Source organism: Marmota flaviventris, chromosome 12, assembly GCF_047511675.1.
Source record: "Marmota flaviventris isolate mMarFla1 chromosome 12, mMarFla1.hap1, whole genome shotgun sequence".
In the NCBI taxonomy this organism is placed as follows: Eukaryota; Metazoa; Chordata; class Mammalia; order Rodentia; family Sciuridae; genus Marmota; species Marmota flaviventris.
In genome coordinates this window covers 20,218,162-20,238,277 of record NC_092509.1, presented here as the reverse complement: position 1 = coordinate 20,238,277, position 20,116 = coordinate 20,218,162, and positions in this window count along the sequence as shown.

Genomic DNA, 20,116 nt, shown 5'->3' with positions numbered 1-20,116 from the left:
CTGGAATGTGGCTCAGTGGTTAAACGTACCTTGATTCAATCCCAGAATAAAAAAGAAAGAGAAAAAAAAGGAATTTTGATAGAAGTAGTGGAATCCTATAATCAGGGTTAGAAGGACAAAAAGAAGACATGATGGGGTTGTTGGGCTAGGAGAATGGGGGTAATTGAATATGGGCTGGTGCGCTGAGGGCAATCATGTGCCCATTAAGGGTGAGGACTTTGGCAAAGGAAAGGTTTCAGTAATGTGTCATCAGAAAGGGGAATTCCTGAGCAAGAGAAAAATACAGAGTAGTTCCTGGTAATAAGGAGGTCTGAGGTGTGTCCTTTGAGTAGATTCTAGAAGTAAGACAGAGGTCACCATGTGGGAGTGGAGGAAATTCATAGGCCTGAGAGGTAGCATTGGTGCACACTGGTGTATAAGGACATTACATATTGGAGGAGACTTGAGTGTCTCCAAAGCCTTCAAGAGCTACAGAGGAATGACCCCAAATGTAGTTGGGAACAGTGACAAGTTTAAGAAAAACACGTGTGCTTTAAAAGGGGGGAAGGAAAAGAATGTGAAGGAATAAGCTAGGCCAAGGAAGTGAGACAGCACCTGCCCTAGCCCTTGGACTCCTCTTGTTCCTTGGCCCTGAAGTCCCCTCCCTCCTGGGAGACACCATGTGCTGGGACAGGACTTTGCCACCACATGAATTCATAGTGAAATGGTCCCAGGGGAACCATTAAGCAGGATGAGTCTTCAGGTTCAGCCAATGTCTCAAAGTACCTTCACCTCCCAGGACTGTGCTCAGACCACAACCTGTCCAGCACTGTTGACAAACACTTAGGGACTGCACAGCGCAGGACCCAACAGGATGAATGGCCTCTCTTTCCTTTAAGAATCGAGTGTTTTTTCTAAGCTGTGTGGGATAAAGCCTTGTGGGAATTAATATACATGTCACTCACCCCACTCCTCCCTGCAAGACCCTCACCTACTAATTCATCATGACAGACTCCCTTGTAGGCTTCTCTGAGAGCCCTAGGGCTGCCAGACCCGAGGAACAGAGGTGTTCCCCAGGGAAATTGCCTGGCCAGAAACTGAGCATCATGTCTGGGAATATGTGTACTCAGAAATATTTGGCCTACTGAATACTAAATAGATACTAGTTCAAAATGCAAGAAAATAATAAAGATGTCCCTACGTGGGAGAATCTTCTGTTTTGGGGTAGTGTGATGATGAATTGATGGCACAAACCATTGCTGTGCTCACCTTGCTCATAGTTCCTGAATACTCTGTTCCCTCTAACACTTCATGTCTGGTGTCAGTCAACATTATATTACTATCTTTTTATCATTGGCCAGAATGTTTCTTTAAATTATCCAAGTCAAACTCATGATTGCTTGTGGTTCTTTTCATCAGCCTTATTTTCAGGAACCACAAAAGAAAAATGATTTAGGAAAGTTCATATAGGTAGGAAGTGGCAGAATATTAACTTGAACCTAGTCTTTCTTAAACCTATGGACTTAAAATTAGATAATAGTAATTCATTATAGACCTGTAATTCTTAGCCACAGTCCATTACCCAATCCAGTTACTTGAATAGTCAAGTCGCCAAAGAGATTAGGAAAAAAAATAGTTGTTTCGTATTAATACAAACTGGAAATACAGGTTACAATCATAAAAGCTTCTGAAGTTCTAATTAGTAGAAATATTAAATAAAAAAAGTATGCCTAACAAAAATGCACATCCTTTGCTATTTTAATGGAAAATCATTCTTACTTTTTGTTTGTAGACTGAAAATCACCTCATATCTAACGTTAACCTGTATAGCACATTCAATTTGAAAGTTTCAGTTAAGATCCATAAACACAAGCTTTTCCTGCTTCTGTCTTCCTGCTTATAACATTTTGTTTGTATTTAATAAAATAACCTAAGGAGCATTCACTTGTGAATTCAGCTGAGACTGCATCAGTAGCAACTCTGCTCTTGGGCTCACAGTGCCACCCTCATGGCCCTACTCAGTGTGCTGTGCACAGGAATGTAGCCCTGAGCCCAGTGCTTTCCTGGAGGCCAGACTGTTCATAAGCTCCCACATTAGACTTTGCTAGCCATGCACCTGGGGCTGGGGGTGTGGTGGTGGAGTGGTGGTGAGCAGTCCTCCTGTTTATTCTCAGAGCCATGAGACGAGTAGTGAGAGCCCTGCCAGAGAGGGTCACCTACTGAGCAGTGGTTCTGCCTCCATCCCATCTGGAGAGGGGAGACTCACTAAGTCACTGTGGCGTTACAGGGATAGAAGCTGCTCATGTGTAAGGAACAGCGAATCGCTCAGGGAACAATAGAAGGAAAATGATTTGATGACCACAGTGTGGGCTGCTGTAACTACCCACTACACAGTGGGCAGTGGAGAAGCAACAGACATTCATTTCTCATGCTGATGGATGCTGAGAAGTCTAAGATCAAGGCACTGGCAGGTTCCATGTTGGTGAGGACAAGTTTCCTGACATACAGATGGTGCCTCTCTGTTGTGTCCTCTCATGGAGAAAGGAGTGATACAGGGTACTAATCCCATCCATGAGGGTACTAATCTCCACCTTCATGACCCAGTCACCTCCTTGTACCATCACCTTAGGGGCAGAGTTTTAACATGTAAATTTGAGGGAGACACATTCAGTCCATTCCACTGAAGGTAGAAAAGTGGACACATTTTTTTACCACTTTACAGATGCCATGAGAAAGTGAGTTGTCCCATTCACTCAGTGTCAGAGCCAGGAAGAAAACCTCTGGTATTAATTTCCATGCTTTTATAAACACAGGGCCTGAGTCGTTCTCCAGTGAAAGCAAAGCTATTTCCCAATAGAAAATAGACCATTACTAAGGCAGTGTCTCACGCTTATCCTTCACCTAAGTGCCTTCCCATAGGAGATCATTTCCAGGGACAAACAGATTCCCTTTCAAGTTTTTCTCCTTGACTCTAATAACTACACACAGTAGCCTCAGAGAAGAATCGCAGCATGAGGGAGCATGACTGGAATCCATTTGGCCAGGGGAGGCAAGAACTAAACATCTAAGAAAAATGCCCTTCTTTCCCTTGATATAGTTTTTTTTTTTTTCTAATTAAAAAGGAAAAAGAAAGTTGGTATTTAAAAACTTGAAGGCAAAGGTTCATTATTTCTTAACTAACAAGTAAAGATGAGTCAGGGAGAAAATAATGTGATAAAAGAATTCTGTGACTGTAGTCTGACTTCCAATTTCAGCCAAGTCCTCAGGGGACAAAGGAAACAGATAAAAACAGCTGATGGGCAGCTGGAGCAGGAGACCCCTGAGCGGCTGATGTGCTTTGTCATGTGACAGTGGCCAGCACATGCCCCAGAACAGAACCACACATTCTTCTCTAGTTCTTAGCCACCGTTGTTCTGCAATCAGATGATACTCCTTTCAAGAAAAATACCTCTTTTTAAAAAAAAATTATTGACTATTCATTAGTTTTATTTTAAAGTCAAATGTACATATACACTTATAACCTTATAGGAATGTTTATATGCATACACACATATATATACATACATGCATACACATCATGCATGTATGCATATATACACGCATATATATATTTGTGTTTGTGTGTCAAAGGTGCATTTAGAGCATTTGTTTTAAGACCAGGAACAAGTACCCAAGCCTCTGCAAATTGTCACTACCTCCTGATAATTCACCCCCCAGGAGCCTCTAATGAAGAAGACCCTGAACACTGGCAGGTAAACTTGGTGGTGCAGAGGAGAGCCCAACTCCCCCACAGATTTCAAGCCTTGTGTTGCCTCTAATTTTGAAGAGAGAGGCCTGATTCTGAGCTCTCCTTTTTGGAGTGACCAGTCCACTGAATTGGCTTCCCAGCTCCTCCCTTGACCTTTGTAATCTTCTTAAATTATTCGTCTCAATCATTTGTTTATAGATTCCATTTGTGTCCCCCAACAGCCCTAAAAGATAACACACACTCCCTGTAAGGGTGATTGCTCCCAGCAAGAGCATCTCCCAGAGGGTGTGAGAAGGACCAGGCTCATGGGACCCTCCTGAGAAAGGAGAAAGCACCCCCAAGTCTGGGCTCCTCTGAGGTGCTGGCCACCCAGTCCACTCAACAGGGGAATCACCTGGCTTCCAATTAAGTATTCAGGAGGAAGTCAACTTGTCTTAATATGCACTAAGCCAGTGAGCATCAAACTTTACTGTGCATAAAAATCCTTGGAGATCTTCTCCAAATGGTTTCTGATTGAGTAGGCAGAACAGGACCTGTGCTTTTATAACAGGTCCCCAGGTGAGGCCTGCCCAGCTGGTCCATAGATGGCATGAGTATAAGGGAGTTCAACTGTAAACCTCAGGCAACTTCACCCAGGGAACACGGAGTCCAGCTTAAATGTGAGACACTGCAGTGACATCCTGCCTCCTTTCCTGGTCAAGGAGTTACGTTATTTATATTCCAATGACAGATTGTGGCATTATTGTTGAGATGACAGGAGCTTCCTATTGTGGAAAATAGTGCAGTTTAAAATCCTTGGAAGAATATATGCATGACTTTCAAGGACTTGATGGAAGAGAACCACAGCAACATGGCTTCCTCTCTTTGCCCTTAAAACCAGAAAGGCTATTTGCAAACAAAGTGCCAAGATATTCCCTTCAAATCATTGACAGCCTATCTCTTCCCTGAGCAGCTGTTCAAAAGCAGAGGATAAATATTTTGTTCATTTTCTCTAGTAAGGCAAAACCCGAAGCCCATGCAGTCACAGAAATCCACTTCTGCGGGCCCCTCTACTGAGCTTGCCCCCCTCCTGCCCTGCCACTCTGTCTTCTGGAAGGCTATCGGAATGTCCAAAGGTAGCAGGCCCAGCAGCAGGCCAGCTTATGCAAATACAAGGAGATAGTGCACAGAAAGGTTCTGAGATGAATCCGTGGGTCTTCCAGATCACATCAACATGGCTGCCTACACACACAGTGTTTCATGGCTCTTGATCCTGCAAGTCTGGTCCTTGCCACCCAGCTGATTCATCCTGTCTTCAGACTGGAAGGGGGCCAGACACCAATATGACTGTTTAGCCACTGTTTGAGTCTCAGTGTGTGTGAGTGTGAGTGTATGTATGTGAGTGTGTGGTGGGTGTGTATGTGCCTATGTATGTGTGAACATGCCTCCTATAGGAAATACTTCTGTCGTGTTTCACACAGCACATTCTTCCTATGTAAAATGAACTCCATTCATCTCCCTCACCAAAATTATTCCTACACTTGATTCAAAACTCAGTTTCAATGCCATTTCCTTAAAAAGTATACTCGGACCACTTGAATCAAAGAAAGGACATTGAGCAAACGATTCTGCTCTTTTCTTCCACAGAGTTTAATCCATCTTGCAATGATATATATCCATTTGGGTTTTTACTTGAGTGATGCCACTCCAACTAGTGTGTACACTCCCTGAGGACAGAAACCAGACCAGTTTCTTGGTTTCACACTTGCCACCATACTTGTCACCGGGAAGCCAGGTTGTAACACTTGTTGGATGAATACTTGAAGGATTGAATGAGGGGATACACACAATCCCACATAGCCTAGAAAACACTATTGTGGTTCTCAGTGTTATCAGTTTTATCCTTCCTATCTGTTTTTTGAGGTTCCATTGTTGTTCCTTATTTGCAGTTTGTTCTTCTGATTTAGAAATTATTATATTTACTAAAGCATAAATTAATTATTACTTTATAATAAAATACTATTTATCAGTCCATTCTCACTAATTTATATTATTATGGTAAAGGCATTATCTGTTCTGAATTATCAGAAACTATGATTATATTCTATAAACTAGAAAGGAAGCAGCATCTTTTCTATCAGTAACGTTTTCAACCTGAAGAGATCCGTTCTTCCTATTCCAAGTTAATTTCTAATCCTTCCATGACATTTTCCAAAATATATGCAGGGACACATTTTGTATTCTATCGGGTTTTAGATTAGAATATTTTCAATTTGTAGTCAGTTTGATTTTCGTAGCTATGCTGGATGTTAAGAACTGTGTTTAACATTAGGCTCAGAGTAAATCATAAATATGTATCAGCTTCTGACTGTGTGCCAGCCTGCGCTGCGCTTTGGCCCTTGGTTAGGGTTTGCCAGTCTCACTGCTCAGTACACTAGGCTTCTTCACCCCTCCCATGCACCCGGCCACCGTAACACTGTCCCCTTCCCCACCTTTTACTAGTATGTCAGTCACTTCTCCATTTCAGCTTCTCTAACCCAGGCAATGCCAACTTGTTGAGGCAGGAAAGAAGATATGGAGGGAAAGCAAGCAGAAATGCAAGGTGATGCAAGCTCAGCAGACCCTACCTGCTGGTAACTGGAGACCAGCACACAAGTTCTGAAGGCCATGTTAGCATTTGCTACAGGAAAGAGGGTGCAAACCAAAGCTGTCCTTTCCTCCTTTGCTTGTCATACCATTGCCAAACTGCCATTAATCTGTTCCCTTCTGGTAAAATTTAGGGTAGCTCAGAAGGATGGGGAATGCTGGACCATTACAATCAGGGCAGCTGGATGAATGGGGCACTTGAGCAGCAAAAACATAGGCTCCTTGCTCCCTGGCATGACTGCACTGATTTGGCACCCCCTCCTCTTGCAGACGCTGAATCCCCCAAGCTGGCCTTTCTTCAAGGCCATGACTCCCAACCTTGACTCTCTGCAGATTCACCTGGGGACCTTTGAAAACTCCCAGGAGGAAAGATCCAGGAGAGGAGCACTCCAGATCTATTGAATCAGAATCTCTTGAGACAATTCCAAGATTATAGGAATTAAGTCTTCCCAAGTGATTCCAATATGCAAGAATGGCTGAAATCTGTTGAACAGGGTCAAACGTTACTCTGAGGTTAAGTCAGATGCAAGATGGAAGAAGGAACTCTGCTCTGATTAAAAGAACTGTCTACCGTGTCATTTTTAAAAGGTTTCATTTAGGCAAAATGAAGCTTACACTCAAATCTACTCTTTCTTTTATAGTAAATTTTTCTTTATTAGAGCGAAAGTATCATCAACTCAATATGTTTTACTCGATATGAAAATTGTCTGTTTCCCTGCTTGGTTTTATAGCATCTCTATTCCTACAGCTATAATTTTATATAATGCCATACTGATATTTGCAGAGCAAAAGCATTATATGTAGTTTCTAGTGCCAAAAGGTATAGAAAGTTTTGTAAAACTGTGGAAGAGGAAAGAGCAATAGGTTTATTTTAAGATCGTAAAAATTTTATTAGATTTTTTTTCTCCTTTGCACTGGTTGCTGTTACTTTAAAAGTCTTCTGGCATTTAACTGGCAATAAAAAGGGCAAAACAAACTGTTCCTTCCTTTAGATTGTGCAATTTTATGGCCCAGTTTCAGAGCGACCAAATACGCCTCCTTAAAAAAAAAAAATGCATGTTTAACCACCTTTTTTCTTACTTTCTTTTGTGTTTGCAAAGAAGCAGTGCTATTAGCCGACAACCCCCAAGGGTAAGGTTGTGATTTTGTTTGTGCCTGAAGTTTTTCAAAAATATTTAGAAACAATCTGAAGTTAAGTGGCATCGATGACACTGGTTCGTAAGCCAGACGGCCACATGTAACTAAATCAAAGATGACTGAGCTTCTTATGAATCCAATCCTCATGCAGACAAAATCACCACAGAGGAGTCTGCAAGGCCACAGGGACAGTACAAATGGCTATAACCAAAGGAATCAGTGCAAAATTACATGTTTACACTGTCATTTGGAAGCCAGTGACCAGAGTAAATGTTTCCACAATAAATCAGTATACAAACTTTTGATCACATAGGCAATCCTGTTCAATAGAAATGTAGGTTTTATTTTACCTTAGTAACACTTTCTTTCTCATTTGCTATCTTCCCTACCATGTTCATATAAATCTACAAAACTGCAGAGTGATGAGTCAATAATAAATGGCGAGTTGAGTTCCAGTATCTTACACAGGCAGAAAATTAAATTTGGATTTCATAGCAATAATCATACTTAAAAATAAAATTTAAAGAATTTGGAAGATAAAAACGACTTTTTTGGCAATATGTTTTGCTTTCAAGGCAAAGAGAACAATTAATTCCATTATCAAATTGATTTTTGTTTGTTGTTTTTTGCACTTTGGGGTTTTAATTTTTTTTGTCATAGAAGCAATCTGTTATGAAAACACTATTATATTCTCTTTGGTAAACTTAAAACAGCTTTCAGATATCCTTCCCCATCCTTGCTACCCTGCCTCTAGGGTTTCCTGTCCTTTTTCTATTATTTTATAATGCAAATAAAATGGTTTTATGAAATATTCTCTATATGCCAGGTATACTATGTACATTATTCACCCTATCTTATTTAATATAACATTAGGAAGTTTTTATCTTAGTGTACCATTTTGCCTCCATGAATGGTGACATCTTAGATAGTACCCCCATATCCTACAACTACAAAGTAGAATTAAGCCTATTCTATTAAAACTCTGTTAACTAAAATATTGAAATCTGTTTCTCCTTATTTTGCCTGTATTTGCTTTTGAGATTTTATTATTAGGTGAAAATAAATTTAGTTCCATTTTCCTTAGAAAAACTAAAGCATTTATGCTACATGTCTATCTTTAGCAATGATTTTTACCTTGAAGTTTCTTTCCCTGATAATAATAATAGCATGTACCAGCTTTCAGTTGTTATTTTTGTGTGTGTGTATGTATGTATATATATATATACATATATATATACATACATACACACACACATATATATATATTTTACATGAAGTTTACAACAGAAATAAATGCAGATAATTTCTTTACATTTTTTAAAACTGCCAAATTTTCTAAATTCTTACAAATTAGCTGTCTTATGAATAACATTGAGCTAGATTTAAAAAAAAAAAAAACCAGTATGAAAACACTGGCATTTTGACCACAATGCTTAGTGTCCAGTGGTCCCCCGCTATCCTCAGATTTGCTTCCTGCAGTTTCAATTATTGTTGTTCAACCACCATTTGAAAATATTAAATAAGAAATTTCAGAAATAAACAATTGATAGGTTTTAAGTCACACACTGTTCTGAGCGACTGGCTGAACTCTTGCACTGCCCTGTTTTGTCCTCCCCAAGATGTGAATCATTCTTCTGTCCCAAGCATCCACACTGTGTAAATGACCCAGCCCATAAGTCACCCGGTAGCTACTTCAGTTATTGGATTGACTGTCTCATATGGCTTGTACATAGGGCTCAGTGCATCTGTGGCTTATGGCATCCACTGGGGGAGGGGGTAAGAACCTATCCCCTGTGGATAAGGGGCTTTACTGTACTGACATTCAACGTGGAAGTGGAGAGTGCTAATTGCACAGGACCCATTATGGTTTTCTTTTACCCAGGCCCCTCATTGAGCTGAGTACCTCCCAGGCTTCCCTGTAGAGAAGTAGGACCGTGCTTGGGAATGGAGCACAGAGCACATATGACTTCCAGGTAACTGGATCACAACCTCCAAAAGGAAGCTCTTTGGTGTCACCTATTTTCCCCCATCCTTGCTGCCAGGGAATGGTTATAGCTGAGGAGTCCCCTCAGAGCCCAGGACACAAGCCACCAGGCCAGGATATAAAGCCAGGCAACAGCCCTGCACCCCTTCCCCAGGGCCTTCAAAGGAGGAAGCCCTCCTTACTGAAGCTCAGCCTGCTCTTCAATCAAACATTGTGGATTATTGATATATTTGAATTTATTTTATCTTAACATTTGTTTGGGGCTGTCTATTTTTCCCAGTCATGCTATAATTTTTGCTTTGTTGTCTTCCTTGTTGACATCTTTTGAGTTGTTGAGGTTTTGTTCCTTCTCCCTCTATTTTAAAGATTTCTACCAAGTTTAAAGTATAATTCCTAATTATATCATTTTATTATTTAATATCATCTTTTGGTTTTCATAAAGATGGTAAAATTTGAATTCATATCTTTACCCTCTTCCAGTACAACTCAAAGGCTCAGGAGTAGTATCTATAATATTTTTGTTTTGTGTTTTAATTCTAATTTGTAAATCCTATAAATCTCATTTTTCTTTTTTCTTTTCTTTTCTTTCTTTCTTTTTTTTTTTAGCTTTTGTTGATGGCAAATGCTCTCAGTTTGCACGGCATTATATTCATTACTGAAAAATAGATTTAAGGACAGCACAATTAGGTTGATTATTGATATTTTCTAACATTAATAGGAAATAATTTCAACTGATTTCTGATTTTCTTTGGTGCTGTCAAGAAGTAACTTCAGCCCTTATTGTGGATTCATTCAGGAAAACCTGTCTTTTCTCACAAAGAACTTTTACTAATTTCCTTTTGTGTAAAATTTCATTTTGGGCTATCAAGCTGTGGATTTTTTTTTCTGTTTCTTGCTTCTCATTGGACTCTTAGATTTCAGAATTGATGTCTTTTAACATATCAGAAACATTCTTGCATTTCAGTTCCTCCAATTCTTTCTTCCTTCTGAAATTCTAAGAAGACCAAACTCCTTACCCTCTTCATCGTAATCTTGGAATTTTATTTGCTGTGTTCCACTTTTTCTATTACTACAATCTATATTACTTTCTTGGATATATTTTCAGATTCACTAACTGCCTATTCAACTGTGTAATTAATAAGTAAAATTTGAATTAAAAAAAAGTTTCATCTATTTTACTACTTAATTCTAGAAATTCTAATTGCACTTTCCTTCCTAATTTGCTTGGCTGTTTTTAGAGTCCTTATTATTTGATTGCATTTGTAGTCACTTCCTATATTTATGTAACCTTATTAAATATATAATATATATGAGATATAGTACATTATATTACAACCAATATTTCTAGTATCTAAGAGCTGGAAGGTTGAGTCTATGATCTATCATTTTTGCTGCTTATCACTTCTTGTGCCTTCCTCCCTTGAGGTGTTGTGACTTGGCCACACCAAAGTGTTTCTTTTCAAAATTATCTGAAACTCATTGTTGAAGGTTTATTTCTCAGGAAAGAATTTGTGTTTGCTCCCAGCACATCTGTTCCTATATACTCAATGACTGTTGCAAAGTTTTTCAGATCAAAAATGTAGTTGGAAGTTTATTCAGACAGTGCTACAAATTGAAGCAAGGCCAGCCTCTGTTTGTAAGTTAGGGAGTTTTGTTTATTTATTTCCCTAGACTTAGGCCAGGATTACAGAATTAATCTCTTTGTGATGTTCCCATTTGTGCAGTGTGCTTCTTTCTGGCTCTCCCTCGTGTTGATGGTGTAACCATTGAGGTCTCCTTTAGACCTTTGCATCTTCTCCCAGGCTTGTCAGAGAAACCCTGGAGGAGAGGGATAACTTTGGTCCTCAGCCTACCTTTGACCTTGGACTTCTCTGGTAGGTCTGTGAATAGTGACATTGTGATTTTTAATCTCTTTTTGACAGCTCAACAATAGAGTCTATGTGCATGTGCATATTTTTTTTTGTGGGGCAGTGTATTTGTTTCATCCAAAGTATTTTTTAGGATTTCTAATTCACTTTCTGTTAAAGAACTCAACTTGGAGTTCCACCACAGTGTGCCTCATGCTCTTGGTTGCTGCCTGCAGTACCTCCAAACCTTGTCACTTAGTGTGAGGTGCATAAATACCTGAGGCTCTGCCTCACACTACACACCGACCTTTTCAAAGCCTGTCCAGCTCTGGTCAAGTCTCACTCAGACCTTCTTAGGTCCTCACAATTTGATGACTCATTCAAGGGTAAACAATTTTGTTTCCTTGGAATTCACAACCCAATTTATTGATCATCAAAATAGTAAACTCTACACTGTTTAAAGGGAACTTAACATAGGAATCTGATCCCATAGGTGACGGAGGGGTTATGAAGTCCAATTGGGCACACTCTGAGGGTACCCCATATTGGCAGGCTAAGGCTGGAGGCTCAGCACGAGAAAGTGGTGACCTCAGTGAAGGACCAATATCCAGAAGCCAAGGCATGTCTTAGGAACAGACTCACCACATGGAGGGCTGTGTGGTGTGGCCTGGGACCTAGAAGGGGGTCACAGACTTAACCTCTGCAGAGGTGCCACCACCACAGTGCACGGAAAGAGGCTTCCCTCCTGACTCTGCTGGAGCTTCCCCTGACCAAGTCCTCTCAGAAGCCAGCTGACAAGGAGCCCTGGAGGTGCTGTCTCTGGGGCACAGAGTGGAGGCAAAGGCCCAGCTGGGACCTGAGACCAGGCCTCTCTAGCAGTGGGTATGTAGGCAGTGCCATTAAGCTTGTTTCCTACCATCTCTCCAAACCCATGATTTTTAAATGCCCACAAGAGTTTTCAATTATTAAATTGTGGCACAATACACATAACATAAAATTTACCATTTCAACGAATTTTAATGGTCCATTTTAGAGTCATTCAGTACATTCACAATGCCATATGCCTTTACCAGTATCCATCTCTGGAACTCATATTGTCTTGTGAAACAGGAATTCTGTAGCCATTAAATATTACTCCTCTGCCCCTGCCTTCCTCTGGTACCGCCCTTCTGCTCCTGTCCCTGGGAACCTGCCCACTCTAGGAACCTCATGGATGTGCACTGGTACAACATTTATCCTTTGGTGCTGGCTTATTTCCTCAGCCTAATGTCCTGGAGGTTCACCCTTGTTAGGGTCTGTGTCCGAACTTTCTTCCATCTTAAAGGCTCAGTGCCATTCCATGGTGTGGATGGACCACTTTGGCTTCATCCCCCACAGAACTCCTCAGGGTGGTTGCTGCATCTTTGCCTGGTGCCCTGCCCAAGTCCCCCTACCACACGCAATCCCATGTTCTTGTATGGAATCCCTCCAGGGTTCCCCCCAGAGTTGCCACACTATACTTCCTCCCTCTCTCTGTCCAGCTCCTGTTGTTTGGGTTTTAACTCTGTAACCTCTAATAACTTTGTACTTTGCACATGACAGGGATTCATGCTGATAGATTGGTAAGAGGTATGCATGGCTGTAAATTCCAGCTTCATCTAGATCTTTCGTATTAATTGCAAATGTGAATGATGCTAGGACCCCCCTGTTTGCTGGAAGGAATGATGAGATCATGCTTTACATGTATTTGCATGTGTTTATATGTGTTATTTCCTTCAAGAATGATGGAAAAATCATGAAAGAAAGATAGACTTTTTTTTTCTTCTTGTACCTTCCAAATTTTTCTGCGTGGTTGGAAATGTCGTAAGTGGCTGGTTCTTATAGTCAGTGTTCTGCTATAACTTGCCAGGTCGCTGATCAGCATTATCTACCTATGAGGTCTGGGGGCATGTGGCTCTGAGTACTCCTGTTAAGCAAGGTATTGTGCCACACCTGATAACCTCTGACTATGTGGTTTATTCTCTCATCAGGACAACAGGTCTTCCTTTTGACATGTTCCTGGGCAGATTTGGAAAGAACAGTTCTGCAAGCATTTTTTCTAGATGCAAGTAATCAGAAATCAGCTAGTCATTTCCTGTAATTAAAGAGTGTCCAGTTTGAAGATATCTTTAAAAACCAGAAAATTAACTGCAAAACACTCTAGACTCTGAGTAGGGGGGGAAACAAACAAACAAATAAAAACCACAGTAACCCCTTGCTTAATTCCACATCCATTGTTTTTAATATTTTATGGATACAGAGGTTAAGAATCATGCAATATTTATGAAGGTTAGAGACAAATGGTATCTTTTCTTATTTTAGATAAATAAGTGTATTTTATCATATTTTTTTGATTGTGAGAATAATTCATGGTCACACAAGATGGCCGGAGAGTATAAATCTCAACTTTATCAGTCACCAGTTTTGTGAACTTATAAAATCAATTATGTGAGCTTCATTTATAGGGGAATCATGATTTTATCCTTCTTATGAAATTTTATGTGACTTCAATGGAAAACAATCATAGAACTTTATGGATCCTGACTCTTAGAAACTACAGCTAAAAAAAATCATGACAAAAGTAAAAGAGATGTTTGATAGCAAATATAAAGAGATTAAGTTGATACAAAAAAAGCATAAATAAGTGCAACAGCCAATAATCCCACAATATGCAGTGGTTGCTAATGACATAAGTGTGTTTCTCTGGATGTACACCATTGCTTTCTTACTTTCTTGATTCCAACCTGTGTGTGTAGACTTTCTTATAGAAATCAGATATGCTGCCTCATATTATTACTTCCTTTATCAGTAATAGTATACTGTGAATATTATTATATTGCAATATATAGAGAGCTAAGAGTAGATCATTTTAATAGTTATATAATAGTACATATGGGATTGATTTCAACCATCTTCTATGGAAAACTTTAAATGATTCTTATTTCTTTTTTCTGTAATGACTAATATCAGTTTCTATGAACTTGTCAGTGTCTGTGAAACTGACTACTTATGTCTATAGGATCAATCCCAAGAGGTGTAATTGCACAATCAAATCCTTCACCTTGCTAAGTGTTTAATCTGTACTGCCAAATTGTATTCCAAAAATGTGGTAACAATTTACACCTCCATAAACAACATATAAGTGCACCTGTTTTTCTTTTTGCAATCTGCTGATTTTTTTTAAATCTATTTCTTGTGATAATCCATGCACTTTTGATTGCCAATGTAAGCAGGCACATCCATGCAGCATTTATAAAATTATGCTGGCAGCTTCTCTATATAGGAAGACACAGCAAGTCATTATAACAGATACTGAATGGGACTCTGTACTGTGGCCAAGGCTTTTCCTTCCAGAAGCACATTGTGATGCAGAGCCCTGGAGTTGGCTTAGACCTGCTTGAGTGAGGAAAACAAAACTATCTAAAAGACACAAACACCAAGAACCCATTTCTGATGAAGAATGCAATGATAAAACCTATTCATTGTAGGACAGGGTATGGCAGGTGAAAGGATTATGACCGTGTTTTCTTGGTTAGAAAGAACACCAACCAGTTGGGAAGAAAAAGTTAAATCTGACACAAGAGCCCAGGTATATAAGAGGGGACAGCTGGTGTCATCAGGTGTCTGCGTTGAATCTGGGACACCCTTCAAAGGGAGCCAATGCAACCCAGTGTCCCCATGCTGGAAACAATCCCTGTACAAGTGACTGTGAACTAGGGCTTATATCCCTGTAACCAGTGGGTGCAAGAATCAGACCAGACCGGGAATTGCATCCCCAAAGGACACATCAGTCACCAGAACATGACAGCAGTCGCCCAAAGGTGAGCAGGGACTCATCTATCAGAGCTGTTCTTCCTCGTTGTCTGGTATCTGGATGCAGAGCTGATGCCCTCTGGACCATGTAACACCTAGGGGTTCTGTGGATAATTGAATACATGTCTCAAGGGGATCTTTTGTTCCTCAGTTTCTGTTCATGAGGGCGTGTCAACATAGGAATCATTTGCAGGAAAAAAAGAAAACTCGAATTGAGACATGCCAGGGGGGCACCACTGAAAGCAAGTTTCACACTTGGAGAGTTTGGGAAATTATTGTTAATAGAATTTCTTGTTTATATCCTCTATCATGTTTTCTTTGAGTATTCCTCTTTATTTCAGTGACATGGTAGAACCCTTTAGATATTAGTGCTGTTAACTATTGTCACATGTATTGGGTACACTATCAAAGAAAAAAGAGCTAGAAATTGAAATGGGAAGCAAAACAGCAATTTTTACTTAAGAGTTTCTTATTTACTTGCCAATCATATTAAAACACTTTTAAACCAATTAAGCAATAAAAGCCTTGTAAAAAATATCTTAGAGACTTTTTAAAGCAGTAAGAGATGCTTAAAGGAATCAAATAACTCCTAAGTTCTTTAGAACTTAGAAGCTCCTGAACATGGTGATAAGGGCAGGAGTTATAAGAAAGGTCTGAGATCAGTAATGTTACATGTGATCTGGTGAAAGGAAGTGTTACATAGCAAATGGAATGTGTACAGTCGACTTGTTCTTGAACATTCTAGCAAATTGACCCATACTCAGCATTGAAATTGAAACAAGGGATACATCATTCAGAAAACAAATTGGCCTCTTGTAAATAGAAAAATAAGCCTCCAAACTACATTTCTGAAAATCTCAAAGCCAAAAACACTGATTTCAAATTGGATCATTCAATGCTTACTGGTAACAAACCTTCAGCAACCTCATTCTTCTTAAATATCCCAGTAAATACGTATTGAAGACCAATTCTCTGCAGGGACATTGTTTTAGCACTAGAATTGTTAATTGTGAATGAAATAAATGACCTCCTTTAAGTAGCTCAAATTCTGTAAAGAGATTGCAGAGGTGTTGACAGAGAAGTCCCATCCAGCATTAGGTAAAGACCCATAATAACACTGCAGATCAGAGACATTAAGACAGAGGCTCTGAAGGAATCAAAAAACCTCAGGCAAGTTGATTACATTCTTAGTTCCTCAATTCTTCATCTATAAAACAGAAAGAATAAGACCTCCTCATGGTTTGATTGAGGATCCTATTAGTTGATCCGTGCAAGTGTTCAGAACAGTGTCTGGCACACAATAAGTACTCAGTAAGTATCAGTTATTAATATGATATTCACAAGCAGCTCCCAACCTCAGTCTCACCATCTGTAAAATGAGAATAATAATTCCCATAAAGGGAAATAATAGCCTCTGCCTCACACAATGATTTTAATGCCCCAGTGAGATAAAAGACTGCAAATATGTGGACCATTCTAAAGCCTGTTCAAGGGCGAAATGTCATTTTCACTCATCATGTTCCTCATGACTTAGCCCCACTACAAACAAATAATACATGAGTCTCTAAATTACGCATTAATTGCAATTTACCTTTATTTTTAACAGTGAATCACTTTGTGTTTTTGTAAGCGTGCAGTGGCAATTAGGCTGGGTTGCTCTGTGCAATCCCACTGTCATTTGCCCACTTTCTGTATTACATATTCATTAAAGACAAGCAAGTAATGGATAAAAATCCATATCACACAACCTTCTAAACAAAGCTCTTTTCGAAGATATGCAACACCCTCAGAACACACATACTTATTTGAGGCCATCAGAGAACCTCATACATCCAGGATATGAAGATTAGGAGCATCATAATGGATTTTTCCCCCATTACAGAAATAAGAGCAAACACAAAGACCTCCCAACCAAACTAAGGATTAGTATGAATGAAGTAGTAGAACTAAATTTGCTGATCCTCATCAACTGCATTCATCACTTATTGTACTCATTAGCCAGCTCAGCCGATTCTGTACAGAAGTCAGATCTAGTGCATAAAATCTAACCAAATGAACAAATGACCTGCTAAGGAGACTTGATCAAATTGGGAACACAGCTCATCTTTCCTCATTCACTGATATTCTCCTCCATGCTCCTTCTCCCTCTTTTCTGCTCCAAACCACTCAGGAAAATCCACTTGGTGTGCACATCCTGAAAAGTTTTCAACATACTGAGCCACACACTCTTTTCCCATGGACACTATAAAAAGTAATAGACAGTAGAGGAAGATACAATGCCTATGAAGCTCTTACCTTACACCATCAAAGGTGCCCTAAACAGAATGCAAGCCTATGAAAAGAGGATTATAGTTAATTTTACTGTTAATACTATATAAAGTGTTAGTGACTATTACAGAGTAAAATATGACTGCCTATAGTTTTTTTTTTTTTTTATAGAGATAAATTGCAATTGTTTCAATAATCAGATCCTTGAATGAAAAATGGAGAGAAGAAAATATATTTTTCTTTGCAGGGAATGACCAGCCATGAGCTCCCCCAGAATTTCCTGACAGCTATTTGATAAATAATGTAATTGGATAAAACTTGTCTCTGCCTGGATGATGGATGTCTATCCCGAAAATCCATACAATTATGATATGATGTCAAATTATTTCTAGGCCTCCAAAAAATCCTGAAAAAAGCTGAAAAATTAATATATTTGTTTTGAGTTTTCTGATTTCCTTAATCTTGAATTTGGAATGTTTCAGGTTACTGAGAATACTAGTCGAAGACTGATATTTCTAAGCATCAAACCAAGGGTTTGAGAAATCTCTTACTTTGTTCTGTTTTTTTTTTTTTTTTTTTTTGTCTGATTTGGTTGTCATCTCTATTAGTGATACTGAAGAAATAAAATGCAATGGTCAATGCTTAGTAAGTCTTTGCCATTTAAGCAGCCTTATGAGGCCAACCCCTGTGAAAAAATTAGAGGAGGACAGAACAATCTAGATTAGGGATGCAGGTTGGGGATTAAGACACCTGACAGCTGATGTCAGTTCCCAGGATGCCTTCTGGAGTGAGAAGCAAAAGCTAACCAGATTCCCCAGACCAGATCCCAGATGGAAAGAGAAAAGAGGAGAGCGCACTGTGATTTGGGATCTCCTGAGCCAATGTCAGGTAAGTCTAGAAATAAATTAGGCTGGACTTTGGGGTGGATTATCTACTAGGAGAACTTCACCCTCCAGAATAGCTGGGTCAATTTCTGAGGACACCCAGAGGCCAGCAGAGAGTTAGAAACAGATACAATGTGATAAACAAAATTATTAAAGCTGAGAAGAATTACAGATGAATGTAATGGTTAAGGAAGATGAGTCTGGCTGCAGTGCATAGAATGGTAAAGAATGGGAGACATCAGGTGAGACCATCCATCTGGGAGGCTGCTGCAAAGATCAGCCAAAAGTCACACTCAGAAAAAAGAAATTGAGGGAAAACAATGGGACTTAGTGGTCTCCATGAAGATAAAGATATTATTTTTTGCTTGGAATATGTGGTTTTAATGGTTTCCTCAGACCCAACTAACTATACTGGTTAAATCAATTCTGTTTATTGTACTTCTTGAAAAAAGGAATTAGAAGGATTTGTCTTAAACCATCGGTAGAATTCCTAAAGAAATAAGATTATTACTTTTAAGTTTTCCAATAACTAATACACTTGTCATTGGATTTTTAAGTATTGTTTGTGTTAGTCAGCTTTCTTTTATTGTAACAAATAATTGAGATAAAGCAACATCAAAAAGAAGAAAGGTTGGGCTGAGGATGTGGCTCAAGTGGTAGTGTGCTTGCCTGGCATGCGCGGGGTGCTGGGTTCGATCCTCAGCACCATGTAAAAATAAAATAAAGATGTTTTGTCCACCAAAAACTTAAAAATAAATATTAAATCAATCTCTCTCCCCCTCTCTTTCTCTCTCTCTCTCTCTCTCTCTCTCTCTCTCTCTCTCTCTCTCTCTCTCTCCTTAAAAAAAGATGAAGAAGAAAGGTTCATTTTTGTCTCATGGGTTTGGAAGTTTCAGTCTTGACTGTTGTCTTTGGACCAATAGCCAGTTAGTACATCATGGTCTCAGCATGTAGCAGAGGAGGTCACTCCTACGATGGGAACCAGGAAGCAAAGAGAAAGGACAGCCAGGTTCCCAATCTCCCCCTGAAGGGCACACTCCTAAAGACCTAACATTCTTCCACTATGCCTCATTTCCTTGAGGTTCTACCTCCTCCTAATGGTGCCACAGCCTAGAGACCAAGCCCTAAACACACGGGCCATATCCAAACCACAGTGGCTTACTTCTGTGTCATCCTGTGTTCACTTTAAGTCAAAACTTAAATAGCAAAGCGACAAGTACTCCATATAGAATTTTGCAACCCCTCAAGGTGCTGGCTCCAGGGGTCTCCAGTGACCATGCGGCTTTCCATGCCAGGATGACTTCGCATCGCAAACTGGAAAGAGCAACTCTCTTTTTATTCTGCCTTCTCACAGCTGATCTGTGCTAAGTGCCCACTGTGTGCCAGTCGGAACGGGTTCAGCTCCCACTGTTAATAAGACACACAGCCTTCATTCTCACAGAGCATCGAGCCCCAACCGTCCCTTCACAGGCATGCTCTTTCAAAGGTTTCCTTTTAAAATTATCTTCACTGCTATTGAAATTAAATTTAAAGGTACGTGAATCTTTTATTTTTCTACTTTTGGTGAGTCTTAAAAGATACCAAGCACATACCTGAAACTTGTCCATTCATATATCTAAAACAGCATTTCTATGAAAATAGTAAATCAATTTTAATAAATCAATTTTTCTTTATCTTTGAGCTCTTTAGTTTTGACACAGTCTGGGGTCTTATAATGTATTCGCTTTCCCAAGCCAATTCCCATGATCTCAGTTAATGGCAGAAGCGAAGGTAAAATGCTTCTGACTTCTTGAGTTACTCTCAGGGACCAGAC